Raw genomic sequence first — 16,763 nt, 5'->3', positions numbered from 1 at the left:
TTCCAATACACTGCATGCAGAATGGTAAAGAGCACAGAAACTCTGATATCACATGTAGAATGCATTATACAAATATCAAGCAGACATGAAATACAGACCCAGGAGGTGACTCAGGGTAGTGACTGTTGTTGTTGTTTAGTTGCTAAGTCATGTTGACTCCTCGTGATCCCATGGACTGTAGCCTGTCAGGCTCCCCTGTTCATGGGATTTCCCAGGCAAGAATACTGGAGTAGGTTGCCATTTTCTTCTTCAGGGGATCTTCCCAACCAAGGGATTGAACCCAAGTCTCCTGCATTGACAGGCAGATTCTTTACCACTGAGCAGCAAGAGTAGTGCTACCCCTATTACAATTCACAGATCTCTGCTAATCAAAGAAATGTTAGTTACCAGTCTGCACTGACAGAGAAGTGTGGACCAGAATGAAAAACATTAATTTGTTATGATAAGCATGGCAAGTTTCTTAAATAAACATGGCAAGATCTTAAGTGTCAGTTTTTCTTCTATAATATTTTTAAAAGTGGAGATCCAACTGGAAAAAGATCCAACTAGAAGAAGAAATACAGCAAAAACAGATTCTTAAAACAGTATATGCACAGCTCTAATTTTGAAGCTGTTAATTTATCATGTTAGCCTAAACTTTCCCTTGTTCAGTTCAGTTCAGTCGCTCAGTCGTGTCCGACTCTTTGCGACCCCATGAATCGCAGCACGCCAGGCCTCCCTGTCCATCACCATCTCCCGGAGTTCACTCAGACTCGTGTCCATCGAGTCAGTGATGCCATCCAGCCATCTCATCCTCTGTCGTCCCCTTCTCCTCCTGCCCCCAATCCTCCCGCATCAAAGTCTTTTCCAATGAGTCAACTCTTCGCATGAGGTGGCCAAAGGACTGGAGTTTCAGCTTTAGCATAAACTTTCCCTTGATACCCTCCCATATTGGCTTCCCAATTCCTGAATACATGACTTGGTTCTATAAATTCCCTAATCCAAAGAATGTTGTCATTTATTTTATGAGAAAACAAAAAAGGAGAAGAAATTACTGTATGGGGAGTTGGACCGAAGGAGAGGAGTGGTACACACACCCCATCCTTTCTAAGAAATAAATATAACAAATGGTGCCCAAAGTATTCCGGTAATGATATTTCCGTAGTGTTTCCTATCACAAATTACAAAGAATAAAATTCTGTCCAAATGGAATTTAGAGACATTCCTCTGTAATTCTCACAAATAACTTCAAAGCCATCACTTATTACATTATAGCTTTACCAAAAAGCTAATACAAGATGTGTTTAACATAATTTTATAACAATTCTAAAATGCATCTACGATACTATAATTGCAATGAATTAGTAAAGAAAAATGTATTTGTATAAGTGTTTCCATGACAAGTTAATCTATGGTGACAAACTTTTTAATTGTGAAAAACATTTGAAGCAATTTTTCAAATATTTCATTTCAATCAACAAATGGAAAATACCTAACCATATCTGCAAAAAGTTAACTTTAAAATGTTTTGTTGATATTAGACAATTAGAATATATGATTTTTTTTTTTTTTTGGTCACTGGATGAAATGTTTGTTTACTTGAAGATTTAAGTTAAAGTGAACTTCAATATTTATAAAGTAGAGTAAATAATATTGGAGTAGCAGTTCATAAACAGACAAATAACAAGTAGGTCTTGAACAAGACAGTTATTTATTGTACTTCTGTGATTCTGGGCAACTCACCAACACTAAATCACAGCAATATGCAAATAAAGCAGCTCCAAAGTCTAAGAGATATTTACAGTGAAACTTAGTTCCTCTTGCACTTCATACTTTTCCCTCTTTAACTAACATTTTTAAAACCAGCCAGTTACCACTTAACAAAATTAGCTTCTGGAGATCAGAGAATTATAATTTTTTCTGAGTCCTCAGAAAAAGTTGCCAGAAACCACCACATATTTTTGTAGTAGAAATGTTTCTAATGTATTTTACTGTGTGATCCAATCACTTTGGTTGAATGCTTCAAAACTGATCAAATAAAAGTGCCACTAGCTCCTCATACCTTGATGACACAGCCCAATGACGTCAACAGCAGTCACCTGCACTTATACGGAATCATGCTGGTTCAGTATGATTTGCTCCCAAGCAGCAAAGGTGGGGTCTTGAGAGACTAAGCCATAAGCAAGACTTAATGCTACTTATCAGGTAAACAAAGCACGTTCAGAGAACTTTTACCCATGAGACGATTATCTTCTTTTCCCTTTTAATTTCATAAATGAGCATATTTACCCTTTTTAAGGTATCAAATGTTAAGTGTCTATCTGTTGTAACAGATAGTTTGGTCAGAGATAGTTGAGAAGGGTTGTGATTTTTTTAAAAAATCACTGACTTAGCCCAAAGAACCTATTCCACAACACTTGGCTGTCTGGGGTGAAGTAGTTTTTTTCCCAGAGGCTTCTACCTTACCCAACTATAATGCCAACTAAAAGCAAATACTAATACTTGAAGGAGCTAATTTTATTTTCAGGAATGAACAGCTGTCCTCATTCAACATTATTTCTTACAAGTCTTTGAAAAGGTGACTGGCATTGTATTAAGAACTGTAGCTGCAAGTAAGATATAATACTAATCTTTAATCACTCAACCTTGGGGAAACAGAGGAAGCAGAATGTATAAAGGCCAAGATTTATAAAACAGAATGGCAACTCAGGAAATAAGAAGTTTGTGACTAAATCACAGGGCAGATATAGGGGACCGGCCCAAAGATGAGGCTAGAAACAGAGATAGAATTCATAGTGTAGCCAATACTTATTAAGGACGAACTAGATGCCAACAGTGCAAAAAGGTTCCCTTTTCTCCATATCCTTGCCAACATTTGTTATTTCTTGTCCTTCTTGATAACAGCTTGGTGTAGCTACTATGGAACACAGTATGGAGGTTTCTCAAAGAATTAAAAATAGATCTACTAAATGGTCAAGCAATTCTCCTACTAGGTATCCATCTGAAGAAAATGAAAACACTAACTCAAAAAGATATATGCACCCTGTATTCATTGTAGCATTATTTACAATAGCCAAGATGTGGAAACAACCTAGGTGTCTATCAATGGATGAATAGATAAAGATGTGGAGTCCATGCAATGGGACTCTTAAGTCACGAAAAAGTATGAAATCTTGCCATGTTGGACTACATGGGTGGCCTTTGTGGGTATAATGCTAAGTAAATCAGAGAAAGACAAATACTACATGATTTCACTTATAAGTGGAATCTAAAAAACAAAAGAAACAATAAATAAATAAAAACAAAAAGAAAACTTAGACAAAATAAAACTAAACTCATAGATACAGAGAACAGACTGGTGGTTGCCAGAAGGGAGGATGATGGGGGGAGTGAAATGGATGAAGAGGATTAAGAGGTACACAGTCTTAGCTATAAAATAAATGTTGTGGGGATTTTAAGTACAGCATAGAGAACAGAGTCAATAATATTTTATTAACTTTGTACAGTGACAGACGGTATCTAGACTTATTGTAGTGATTATTTCACAACATACACAAATGGCAAATCACTATGTTATACACCTAAAACTAATGTAATATTGTATGTCAACTATACCTCAATAAAAATCTAACTATATGCCAGCTGCTGTGATGAATGCCACATATATTTTTTCTCACTGAATCATTGCAAAACAAGTCTATAAAAGCAGACCTTATTTTGATCACCCGATTATAGATGAGAAGGCTGAGAAATAAAGAAGGTGTGTAAACTGATACCTGTGTTACCCAGTTAACAAGCAGAACTATGATTTGACTGTGGCTCCAATATTCCAGGTAACTCAGACGATAAAGTGTCTGCCTACAATGTGGGAGACCTGGGTTCAATCCCTGAGTCGGGAAGATCCTCTGGAGAAGGGAATGGCAACCCACTTCAGTACGCTTGCCTAGAGAATCCCATGGACAGAGGAGCATGGTAGGCTCCTACAGTCCATGGGGTCGCAAAGAGTCAGACACGACTGAGCGATTTCACTCACTCCAAGATTCCAAAGTCTATGCCTAAAATAAAGGGCCTTGTGTAGAAAAACAAGTTTTGCTTCTTTCTTGTTGTGTCTGACTCTGCAATTCCATAGACTTCAGCCTGTCCCACTCCTCTGTCCATGGAATTCTCCAGGCAAGACTACTGGAGTGGGTTGCCATTTCCTTCTCCAGGGGATCTTCCTGACCCAGGGATTGAACCCAGGTCTCCTGCATTGCAGGCAGATTCTTTACCAACTGAGCTACTAGGGAAGCCCCTGCAGATGAAAAGGTGTCACGGATGAGTCTCACAAAGATAAGCAGCAAAATGAGTTTGACTCCAGACAAAGGTGACCCCGACCCAAAGTTCTGCATGACTTTCAGGGGACAGGCCATGGAGTAGGTAGGTATCTGGAGGGCCAAAGTGGTAATGGAGGCTGGAAATGATGGAGCTGGGAGTTTGGGCAGCAGAAATGAAAAGAAGCCATGGCTTTACTCAAACACTGATTCAATTAGAGATATTTAAGTTTCTAAATAATGACTCTGAAATGAGAATCATTAAATGCCCTGGTCTAAAAGAATGAAAGGTGATAAGGACTCCTATTATGGCACTATTCCTGCTGAGAGCTTTTCTTTTCTCCTATTACTTTCCTCCTCTTCTGTCTTTTATTCTGGGCAATTCTGAAGCAAAACTGTCACCACGTGTGAGTCTCAGCAAGCAAGACTGACCAACACTGAAGTATAGCATCTCCGCTACAATCAGCTGCTGGCAGGGCTGTGCTTATGTTTCACTTTGTGAATTTTCAGACACGTCCAAGAATACAGTTGTGCCTCCTTTGCTTATTAAATTTATGTTTAATTTTTAAAGGGGATTTTTTAATCCAAAAGAGGATTTTACTAGATAAGAGTAACCTTCAAATAACAAACTTGTCATCATTACCATCTTCCCCTTTAATGATATGAAAGAAATGAGGCTAATCTACAAACATCAGTGTGTCTTCCACCTCCCCGAATCAAAAGGGCCCCCAACCTACTCATATCAGGGCACTGTCCTACCATTCGTGTCTTCCACCTTGACCTCTTAAGCCCTGTAACACTCTGAAGACTGCTACCTAATAGAACACAAATACGATACACACATTACTCCAATGTAGTCTGTTTATATTTCTTTAGTTCTGAATAGGCAGCATGATTAACTGTGGATTGATTTTTTAAAATATTTTATGTATTTCTTTATTTCTTTAGTTGCTCTGGGTCTTAGCTGCAGCACACAGGAGCTTTTGTTGCAGTGCATGGACCCCTCTAGTTGGGGCACTCGGGCTCCAAAGCATGTGGGCTCAGTAGCAGTGGTCTGTGGGCTCAGTTGCTCCATGGCATGTAGGGTCTTAGTTTCCCAACCAAGGATCAAACTCCCATCCCCTGCATTGCAAGGCAGATTCTTAAACACTGGACCACCAGGTAAGTCCCAGCAGTGATTTGAATGGGGGGGAAAACATGCTCTGACATTTGCAGAATCATATCTGAGCTGTCCATGATTCCTAGAGATTTAGATCACTTTGAAGATATTTTAAAATTTAAGTAACTGACCTGAAGAACTGTTAGCTGAGAGATTTGTTATGTGCACTCCCAGATTGACGCCTGGCATCACAAAGACCTGAACTGGACATGGGAGTCTGTTATTGCTGGTCACCTTGTCCTCCTGTGTAAGAACCTCCTGTCCCCTAGCCAGGCCATTTCCTCTTTCCCCCCTCAGTAAGACTCTCAACTCATATTAATCAGAGCTTCTCATCCTTTGGGATGCAAACTTATCCAAGGGTATGCACGTGGAGAGAATGGCCAAATATAACCCTTCTGAAGAAATTATAAACATCACGGGGAAGAGAATCATTGTCTTTTCTCTGTAAATGTGAACTATGAGGCCTGGAACTAAGGACCATCTCTGTTGCCACCTGTTACTCAAAAATGGATGTCAAAGTAAGAAGTGAGTAAAGGTGAGAGAGACACCCATGCATCCAGGATACTCGTGCTACTGGGTGAAGCCCTGGAGGCACCATGCTTGAATCACTGCCACAACCTTTACCCTTCCCATTCCTTTCTCAGTTAAGCTAATTTGATTTGAATTTCTGCCACTTGCAGCTGACAGTCCTGATTACCAATGCAAGAACAGCAGTAAATTAACTTCCTCTTTGAAAACACAAAATAATAGAATATTGGTTAAAAGTAACTATATTATATAATGAAATAAACTCATTATCAGTAGGTTAATTTGAATTATGAACTGATACTTATCATTCCTTTGGCACTGAGTAACCAACTTTGGACAACCTTAAGAGACAAAACCAAAAGGGTCCTTTTTTTGAAGAATCATTTATGATGAAAGCTAACAGGAAAAAGCCAGTAGATCTCAACATTTAAAACAATGTAGAGAGTTGCATTTAGCAAGGCACATTTTCAGTTGAGCACAATGAAAAATATGAGTGAATATAACATTTCATGAATTATGCATTATATCAGAACATCATTTGGTAAGCATTCTGACCTCTGCTATTTCTGTTCTGGTGTCTGTTGTAGTCCCAATTAATCAGGAAAGAAATTAGCATGGTAGATAATAGATAACAGTAGAATTAAAGACAGGAAGTTGAAAACCCTTATAGTACTTTAACATTTAAAAGCATGAAATTAGTTTTGAAATTAAAATGAAATCAAAGAGTAGGAGCAAGAAGTAACCTCTTTCTAGTTCAAGCTATAATTTTTAAGAGGACATAAAATTGCTCTCTATATTTTTATTCTCCACAATGTAGTTCAATGTGAATGAACTAAATATATGATAAAAACAGAGAGAATAGTGAGTCAATCAATGTAGGCCCTGCACTAATACTGAATATATAGCACATTAAAAAATAATCTGGTGATTAGATACAAGAGAAAACTTTTATAAAGGACACTTTATTTTTGAAATTATTACCATAGGCAAATAAATATTTTCATCATAAATGGAAATTTTTATTATGTTTTTTTATTCTCTATCCCCTCTCTCACAAAAACGCACAGGGATATATTTTTGTCCAAGCACTTAGAGAAGTATTAAAGGTATTTAATAGACATTTGTTTAATGAATAATTGAAAAGTTGACTATGACAATGTTTAATGAAAATAAACACCACATACAGCCCTCTAGTTTGTAACATAACTTATAATTACCAAAATGTACTTTAATTAGTAAAACTGATCATTGTAAATAAAAGGAAAACTGTATATAATTTGAGCCCAAAGAAAACACCTAGGCCCAGAGGATACTGGTTTGAAAACAAGTAAGTCCCCTATTCATCGGTATGTAATCTCTTTTTTTCTTACAAATGAGACCCAACAAGTCAGATGAGGAAAAAGAAGGGAGATAGAAAAGAGAGGTAGAGAGGGAGAAGATGGGGAGGAAAAGAGGTAATTTCTGTGAAATAATGGCATAGACAGTGACTCCAAGACTCATATTTTCAGTAATATGGTGGAGTCAGCTAATGCGACTTCCCCTATTTTTGCTACAGACAGACAGAAGTGAGAGATAAAATTTAATAGCAAATTATCTGAGCTTAGAAGAAACAAGGAAAATTCCCAGGTGCTAAAAATGAAGATAAAACAGTGAAACTGGTAACCCATGAACCCTAACTGGGGAGCTGGCTTACAGCACAGACGGCGGAAACTTAGTGAATGTACGTCCATAATGGGATCAAGGATGTGGCAAGAAGTTGGAATGGAGGCTGGCCCTTTCATTTACCATTTTTTGCAATTTAATTTTTTTAATTGGAGTCTAATTGCTTCACAGTGATGTATTAGTTTCTGCAGCAGACAGCTCCCTGGGCTATACAGCAGTTTCTCACTAGCTGCCTATTTTACACAAGGTAGTGAAGCAACTCAGCAGCAGCAGCAGCAGCAGCAGCAGTGTCTCTCAATAGAGGCCTTTTAAAGTTAACATTCTTGACAGGCTAGCAGCTCAGTAGAAGGAACACTAACAGAGCTCTGTCCATCAGTTCATGGAAGCAACAAGAGCATTGTTTCGTCCAAGACTATACACTGAATAGAGGAGAGAAGGAGGGTTGATATAAACGGAAATGATCTCTCTGATGAGAAACAGAAACCCCGGTTTGTCCACTTGAGGGTGTAGAAACCAAATTATACTGACTGCAGAGTTCAGGAGGCCTGAAGTTGAGGAAAAGAGAAGTGGTGTTAGAAGATGATAGAAAATGTCTTCTTAAATATCCAGGTTTCTGATTTTTTCCAAATAAAACAAACAGCCAAGGTTGCTCAGAAATAAAGATCTGATCTCAAAAGAGAAGAACACAGATGTATATAAATGTGTTATAAGAAGAAACCCTCAAAATAATAATGATTCTCTTGGAAAAAATTAAAGTGGAGAACAGGGAGGAAAATATTGACAAAGATCCCTGGGCTTAAATTAAAATTTTCTAATCAGAAGTAAAAATCACCTGGTAACTTGACTATTGTTCTATCTTCACTGACAAGAGGAAGAACCTGCTTGTCTTTCCAGGGGTAGAATTTAGGTCAGAAAATATGAGCAACATTAAATTTAAATTTATTTCTTACCCTTTTTCTTATCTTATTGGGATCATACTGTAGGCAATGCTTTTTAATATCCCAGTAAACATGATAAAATTTATCTAACCAGAGTATCTTAACACTGCTCTTATACAACACTTTAGGCCAACCTGATACAATACCATTCTGATTTTTCAGGGACTAGAAATCATTTTAACAAATAAGTAGTACATTTTCAAAACTGCTTAAGGACTTGGAAACATAATTTGATTGCTTAACAGAATTATTAGAATTAATAATAATTAATATAATTATTCTATTGATTAATAAAATTCTTCACTTGTAATCACAGATTTAAAACTTCAAAGACTCTCTTGATCAGGTAAAAAAAGACAGACTAGAAAGCTGCATGCCCATGATCCACCGCACAAATCTTGAGAGACCAAGATGGGACCTACAATCATATCATATGTAATTAAAACAGAGTAAAAAGGAGTAATCTGAAAGTACAGTTTGCTTCGTGAATACAACATTAAAACATTAAAAATGGAACGGAATCACTACACTTATTCCGTCTGTTTTGCTTATGCATTTATTAGTTAGTTGCTCAATCGTGTCTGACTCTTTGGGATCCCATAGACCGGAGCCTGGGAGGCTCCTCTGATCATGATATCTCCCAGGCAAGAATACTGGAGTGGGTAGCCATTCTCTTCTCCAGGGGATCTTCCCACCCCAGGGATAGAACCCAAGTCTCCCGCAGTGCAGAGAGATTCTCTACCACCTGAGCCACCAGGGAAGTATGAATCATGTATTTCAATGTTTTGTTATTGTTTTTGATTGACTTCTTCTTGTTCATAACCACGAATAAACAACTTCTGAATCTTGTGATTCCATCTAATGAATCATCATGCCTGAAGGTAGTCTTGGAGATTGCTAACACACCTTTTAAAGCCATGGTCAAGTCCTATTAAACCCAGGAAACCTTTCCTCATCCAGCGCTCTTTGATTTTCTTCTTCTTTGCCACTAAACTGTATATTGTCTTATCTTTTTCTATGGTTCATTGATCTTTTGACCTATGAAAATTTTACTTCCCCAAACAGATAATTATAAAATGTTAACAAATAATGTATATCCGATGCTACACCTAGCTGGACATTTCAATAAAACCTGTTATACTGAACTTAATTCAGATACTTACTGGCAATTTCAATATAATACTAATCAAACACTTTCATACTTTACAATTCAAACAAGATGGTTACATTAGAGACCTTTAATTCATTTGTATGCTGAACTGAAAAACAAGTATCAAAAGGAAGGCAACTGTTTCCCCCACTAGCCAAGTGAACACACACTAGCAGGAGATGGTTATTTTCCCTCCTCAACATTTAATTGGCCATATGAATTATCTGTATATACCAAGTTTAATGGCAAGATGGTATAAAAAAGAGAGATTGACTCAGAGTCCAAAATATATCACTAGATAAAGCAAGCATTATTCTACAGGTTTTTTGCAAAAAGCATTCAAGTTTCTATGATTTCATTTTACCATTTAGCATGCAGTAAGAAAATGCACTGGTCATAGCAAACACCCTCTTCCAACAACACAAGAGAAGACTCTACACATGGACATCACCAGATGCTCAACACTGAAATCAGACTGATTATATTCTTTGCAGCCAAAGATGGAGAAGCTCTATACAGTCAACAAAAACAAGACCAGGAGCTGACTGTGGCTCAGATCATGAACTCCTTATTACCAAATTCAGACTTACATTGAAGAAAGTAGGGAAAACTGCTAGACCATTCAGGTATGACCTAAATCAAATCCCTTATACAGTGGAAGTGAGAAATAGATTTAAGGGCCTAGATCTGATAGATAGAGTGCCTGATGAACTATGGACGGAGGTTCGTGACATTGTACAGGAGACAGGGATCAAGACCATCCCCATGGAAAGAAAAGCAAAAAACCAAAATGGCTGTCTGGGGAGGCCTTACAAATAGCTGTGAAAAGAAGAGAGGTGAAAAGAAAAGGAGAAAAGGAAAGATATAAGCATCTGAATGCAGAGTTCCAAAGAATAGCAAGAAGAGATAAGAAAGCCTTCTTCAGTGATCAATGCAAAGAAATAGAGGAAAAGAACAGAATGGGAAAGACTAGAGATCTCTTTAAGAAAATTAGAGATACCAAGGGAACATTTCATGCAAAGATGGGCTCGATAAACGACAGAAATTGTATGGACCTAACAGAAGCAGAAGATATTAAGAAGAGGTGGCAAGAATACACAGAAGAACTATACAAAAAAGAACTTCATGACCCAGATAATCACGATGGTGTGATCACTCATCTAGAGCCAGACATCCTGGAATGTGAAGTCAAGTGGGCCTTAGAAAGCATCACTACGAACAAAGCTAGTGGAGGTGATGGAATTCCAGTTGAGCTATTTCAACTCCTGAAAGATGATGCTGTGAAAGTGCTGCAGTCAATATGCCAGCAAATTTGGAAAACTCAGCAGTGGTCACAGGACTGGAAAAGGTCAGTTTTCATTCCAATTCCAAAGAAAGGCAATGCCAAAGAATGCTCAAACTACTGCACAATTGCACTCATCTCACATGCCAGGAAAGTAATGCTCAAAATTCTCCAAGCCAGGCTTCAGCAATACGTGAACCATGAACTTCCTGATGTTCAAGCTGGATTTAGAAAAGGCAGAAGAACCAGAGACGAAATTGCCAACATCCGCTGGATCATGGAAAAAGCAAGAGAGTTCCAGAAAAACATCTATTTCTGCTTTATTGACTATGCCAAAGCCTTTGACTGTGTGGATCACAATAAACTGTGGAAAACTCTGAAAGAGATGGGAATACCAGACCACCTGACCTGCCTCTTGAAAAATCTGTATGCAGGTCAGGAAGCAACAGTTAGAAGTGGACAGGGAACAACAGACTGGTTCCAAATAGGAAAAGGAGTACGTCAAGGCTGTATATCGTCACCCTGCTTATTTAACTTCTATGCAGAGTAAATCATGAGAAACGCTGGACTGGGAGAAACACAAGCTGGAATCAAGATTGCCGGGAGAAATATCAATAACCTCAGATATGCAGATGACACCACCCTTATGGCAGAAAGTAAAGAGGAACTAAAAAGCCTCTTAATGAAAGTGAAAGTGGAGAGTGAAAAAGTTGGCCTAAAAGCTCAACATTCAGAAAATGAAGATCATGGCATCTGGTCCCATCACTTCATGGGAAATAGATGAGGAAACAGTAGAAACAGTGTCAGTCTTCATTTTTGGGGGCTCCAAAATCACTGCAGATGGTGACTGCAGCCATGAAATTAAAAGACGCTTACTCCTTGGAAGAAAAGTTATGACCATCCTAGATAGCATATTCAAAAGCAGAGACATTACTTTGCTGACTAAGGTCCATCTAATCAAGGCTATGGTTTTTCCAGTGGTCATGTATGGATGTGAGAGTTGGACTGTGAAGAAGGCTGAGTGCCGAAGAATTGATGCTTTTGAACTGTGGTGTTGGAGAAGACTCTTGAGAGTCCCTTGGACTGTAAGGAGATCCAACTAGTACATCTCAAAGGAGATTGGTGCTGAGTGTTCTTTGGAAGGAATGATGCTAAAGCTGAAACTCCAGTACATTGGCCACCTCATGCGAAGAGTTGACTCATTGGAAAAGACTCTGATGCTGGGAGGGATTGGGGGCAGGAGGAGAAGGGGACGATAGAGGATGAGATGGCTGGATGGCATCACTGACTCGGTGGACATGAGTCTGAGTGAACTCCAGGAATTGGTGATGGACAAGGAGGCCTGGCGTGCTGCGATTCATGGGGTCACAAAGAGTCGGACACCACTGAGCGACTGAACTGAACTGAGTGTACTAATATATTGAGGGTGATTTTATGTTCATAAAAATACTAGGGACACATTTTTACTGCTGAAAAGGATCTTAAATTTAGCCCACTGAGGAAGGGAGCTCACAGAAGTTATGTGATTTAATCAGACATACAATCTAACTCAGATCTCTTATTTTCCATCTATGATCTAACTGTAGAAGCATACTGTACTGATACAAAATCAATCATATTGATGATGACTGCTGGCTGTGCACACCTCTCTTTTCTTCTTTTATTTCATAAGCAGCAAATAGGAATTGTGATAGATGACATCAATAAAATTCATTCTTCTATAGAAATGCTTTCACCTTTAAAGAAAATTTATATTAGAATATATTTTGAGGTTTTCTCTGTATGGGCATCTTCCTAAAACATTCAGATCCAAATGAAAAACATAAATCAGGAAAAAGAAATGTGATTGGTAAATTTCAGAGGGATTCAAGAGTTGATGTGCATTAACAGAAATAGTGATATTGGATAACATTCCCTGAACATGAATGACAGTAACCAGCATATACACAGCCGGGGCCGTCCGGTATTAGCTCACAGAATCTTCACAGCAACCCTGTCATAGATGCTTTTATCATATCCACTGTACAGCTGAGAAAACTGAAGAATAGAGAAGTTTAGAAATTTGCTAAAGATAAATGCCAAAGTTGGAGGTCAAAACCAGGGAATCTGTTTTCAGCCTTAGGACTCTTAACCACTGCAACATCATGCTATACAGTCTCCTATAGGTAGTAGGTCCTCTGCAGGAAAAACGTGCAAATAAAGAAAAACTCATACAGATTAATTCTACAGGGAAATATTAATGAAGCAAAGATATTAATGTGTGTTTACATCATTAGCAGAATACATTACACAAAAATTCATTAACAGCTAAACAACATTAAGAAAATACATTATTCTCCTGAGGGGAAAATTTCTAATGAACTAAAAAAGTTTTAAAATTCTCTCCAAAGTCTACCTCCTCTTTTATTACTTTTATTCTTTTCCTAAAAGGTCTGTTATCCACTTCAGGATGATAAATGCGTTTTTTAATAGTTCAGGAGGCTGCAGAAGGAGTTATAGAAAACCTACCAGATTTGAAAGCTAAAGGATGTGGATTATATTTCTTTTATCTTACATTGTGTGAGTTTTATTCAAACACAATACACACCATCTCATGGCTTCTTTTGTACTGTATCAGCAGAGATAAGCCAAAAGAGTCCTTATGGCTCCCAAAGCCTAAAATATTTACCATCTGGCCCTCTACAAAAAAAGTTTACCCATTAATGAGATAATCCACAGGTAAAACACTTAAAGAGAGTTCCTCCCATGCTGATCATCACTCAGGACAGGTGAGCTCAGCATGGGGGACAGAGGGTGGCTGATGTCAACAGAGAGCACCAGGTGCTCTGAAAACAGAAAGGAAATGTCCCTGTACCCAAGGACAAACCCAGGACATGGCATACAAAGGTTTCTAAAGCTTTTTTCCTCTTTGTTGGTATAAAACCTTCTTTTCAAATAAAACATGACACTGAAATTCAATACACAAAATGAATAAAAGCAGTGCCATTCTCACTGGGAATGGGACGGCCGAGCTAGAATTCAGGCATCCTGGCTCCCAGCCTTTGGTCCTTTCCTTGTATCACATGCTATTCTTTCATATAATAAGGCTTTGTTACTGTTCGATTTTTATTTGCATAATGAAGATAAATAACGTTACATAAAGAGGTGCTTTAACAAATTTGCTTTCCAAGTAATAATCTAGGGCATCTCTACAAAAGGTTAATCTCAAATTTTTTTCAACATCAAACTCAAAAGATAGTTGGTGGCTCCGAATGAGAGTTGATTATTTCACAATTGTAGCATAAATCATCATGTTAGAAAATAATCCCTTGTTAGGGGTGCTGAAGGCAACTTTGAATGTCATTGCAAATGAAGTCTGGGGTAGAATTTGGGGTCTGTGCCTTTGGTTTGTGGGGAAAGCCTGTGTGAGGCTGCACTGTGATTTCCTCTTCTACCTCATCACTCTTAATTCCCACTGCTCACCAAACATCTTTTCAAAACAATCTTAACATCATTTATAAGTTGGAAAAAGGCTCTGCATGGTATTGAATAATATCCAGGGTTTGCTTGGTCATCTGAATTAAATTCACCCATTCCCATCCACTTTAGTTCACTGATTCCTAAAATGTCATTGTTCACTTTTGCCATCTCCTGCTTGACCACATCCAGTTTACCTTGATTCATGGACCTAACATTCCAGGTTCCTATGCAATACTGTTCTTTACAGCATCAGACTTTACTTTCACCACCAGGCACATTCACAACTTTGGACCATAAAGAAGGCTGAGCACTTGAAGAACTGATGCTTTCAAATTGTGGTACTGGAAAAGACTCTTGAGAATCCCTTGGACAGCAAGCAGATCAAACCAGTCAATCCTAAAGGAAATTAACCCTGAATATTCACTGGAAGGGCTGAAGCTAAAGCTCCAATACTTTGGCTATCTGATGTGAAGAGCCGACTCATTGAAAAAGACCCTGATGCTGGGAAATATTGAGGGCAAGAGGAGAGGGGGCGACAGAGGATGAGATGGTTGGATGGCATCACCGACTCAGTGGACATGACTCTGAGCAAACTCTAGAAGGACAGGGAAGCCTGGTGGGCTGCAGTTCGTGGGGGTCACAGAGTCAGACACAACTTAGCAACAACAGGTTTGCTCAGTCCATCAGTGTCCTCCCTAGCACCCCATCCCCAACCTCAACATCCACCCCAACTTCTGTTTCTCACCTGCCCCCCCTGCTACCCACACCACTGCCACTCACAGGCCCACTCTCAGAGAACCCTCCTCACTGTAAATACTTCTTTCATTAACTGAGGGAGAAAAAAACAAAATATGCTTAAAAAATAAAACCTATCAGACCTATTAAACTTTTTTCTTTGAAACATGAATAATCAACTGAAAACATTAATATGGGAAAAAATGTATGTAAACCCACTGGCCTTTCTCCCAACAAACAAAATTTTTACATGCTGTTTTTGTAAACTGTGATTTCAAAGGCCGTTCTACCTAAAAATTACTATTTTCAACATGTAATTTGAAGAGGTAAAATGAATCCTAGATCTGAAGGAATTTCATTCTTGTCACATGAAGTATTATACTATAGACTTATGTTACTAAGTCTTAGACATTATTAATCAACATTTCCATCGTCAAAGCTGTAAGCAAAATAATAACTGTTGTCAAGAATGACAGGGGAGAAGAAAAATAGAAAAGAGCGGGAGAGAAAGAATAAGAGTTAAACACAGAGTGATTTCATACTCATCACCAAGAAAGTACTTGCGGAAAGAAGGAGATGCTCTGTAGATTTTTAACTGATAAAATATTATCTATTTTGCCCTGAATTCCAAATGAAAGGGCATATCCAATTTGCATCACTATAGGAAAGGCAGCAGAATCACGGGACAAGTTAAAACATTAGTTTTCATAACCATTCCCACTTCTCCCCTTCTGAGGATTTCTGCTGTCTTTTCTTTGTGGGCTCATCAGAGGTAAAGGAGAGAAATAAATATTTGCAGAAACCTCAATCCAGGACAAGGAGATCCTAAAGGCAGACGTGCGTGATGAAAAAGAAGACACGTCTGTGGGGAGAGAGGGGCAAAGTAGTGAGGTTCAGTGAAAAGGAGAGTCCTAGAACATGATCAAGAGGGATTTGAGCACAGTCTCAGAGAGGATTTTAAGTAAAGTATGATATGACTGGGTCATCACATGTCAGTAATAGTTACTATTGCTCCGAGCCCTACAGCCTAAGAGACAATCTTCTGACAAACTGGAACAGATTTACAGAGTGAAGCTTCACTCAGCTTCTCAGTCTTACTCCAGATCCCAAGAAGGTACCTCTCAAATTGCCTCAAACTTGGAAATTTAAAAAAAAAAAAAAAAACACATAACGACCTTGCAGAGGAACTCCCTGCAAAACTTCAACAACTGGGATGTGAAATACTGCAGATAAGCAAGTATTCCTCATCAAGAGCTCCACTGATTTTTAAATTGGGCTAACAAGCCCATCCACAGAAGTGCCCAGAGTATAAGATAAAGGATTTGCCTTGATTCTTCCTGCCTGAGGCTACAAAGGAGCCCATTTATCTTTAGGGAGTTATCCTCTCAAATATTCCCCTAGCATATTGCCTAAGGGGAAATGGCTGCAGCTGCTTCTTAATGCATTTTCTTTTCTTTTTTTTTTGGTCAGGAAGATAAGTTTGCTCATTGAAAGGTAAATGGAAGAAGAAAAGGCTTCTGCAAACTGTCATATTTCACAAGCAAAAGGCCTTTTAAAATTC

Source organism: Capra hircus, chromosome 14 (genome assembly GCF_001704415.2).
Source record: "Capra hircus breed San Clemente chromosome 14, ASM170441v1, whole genome shotgun sequence".
NCBI lineage: Eukaryota > Metazoa > Chordata > Mammalia > Artiodactyla > Bovidae > Capra > Capra hircus.
The sequence above is the reverse complement of the archived record's forward strand: the minus strand, read 5'-3'. Positions refer to the sequence as shown.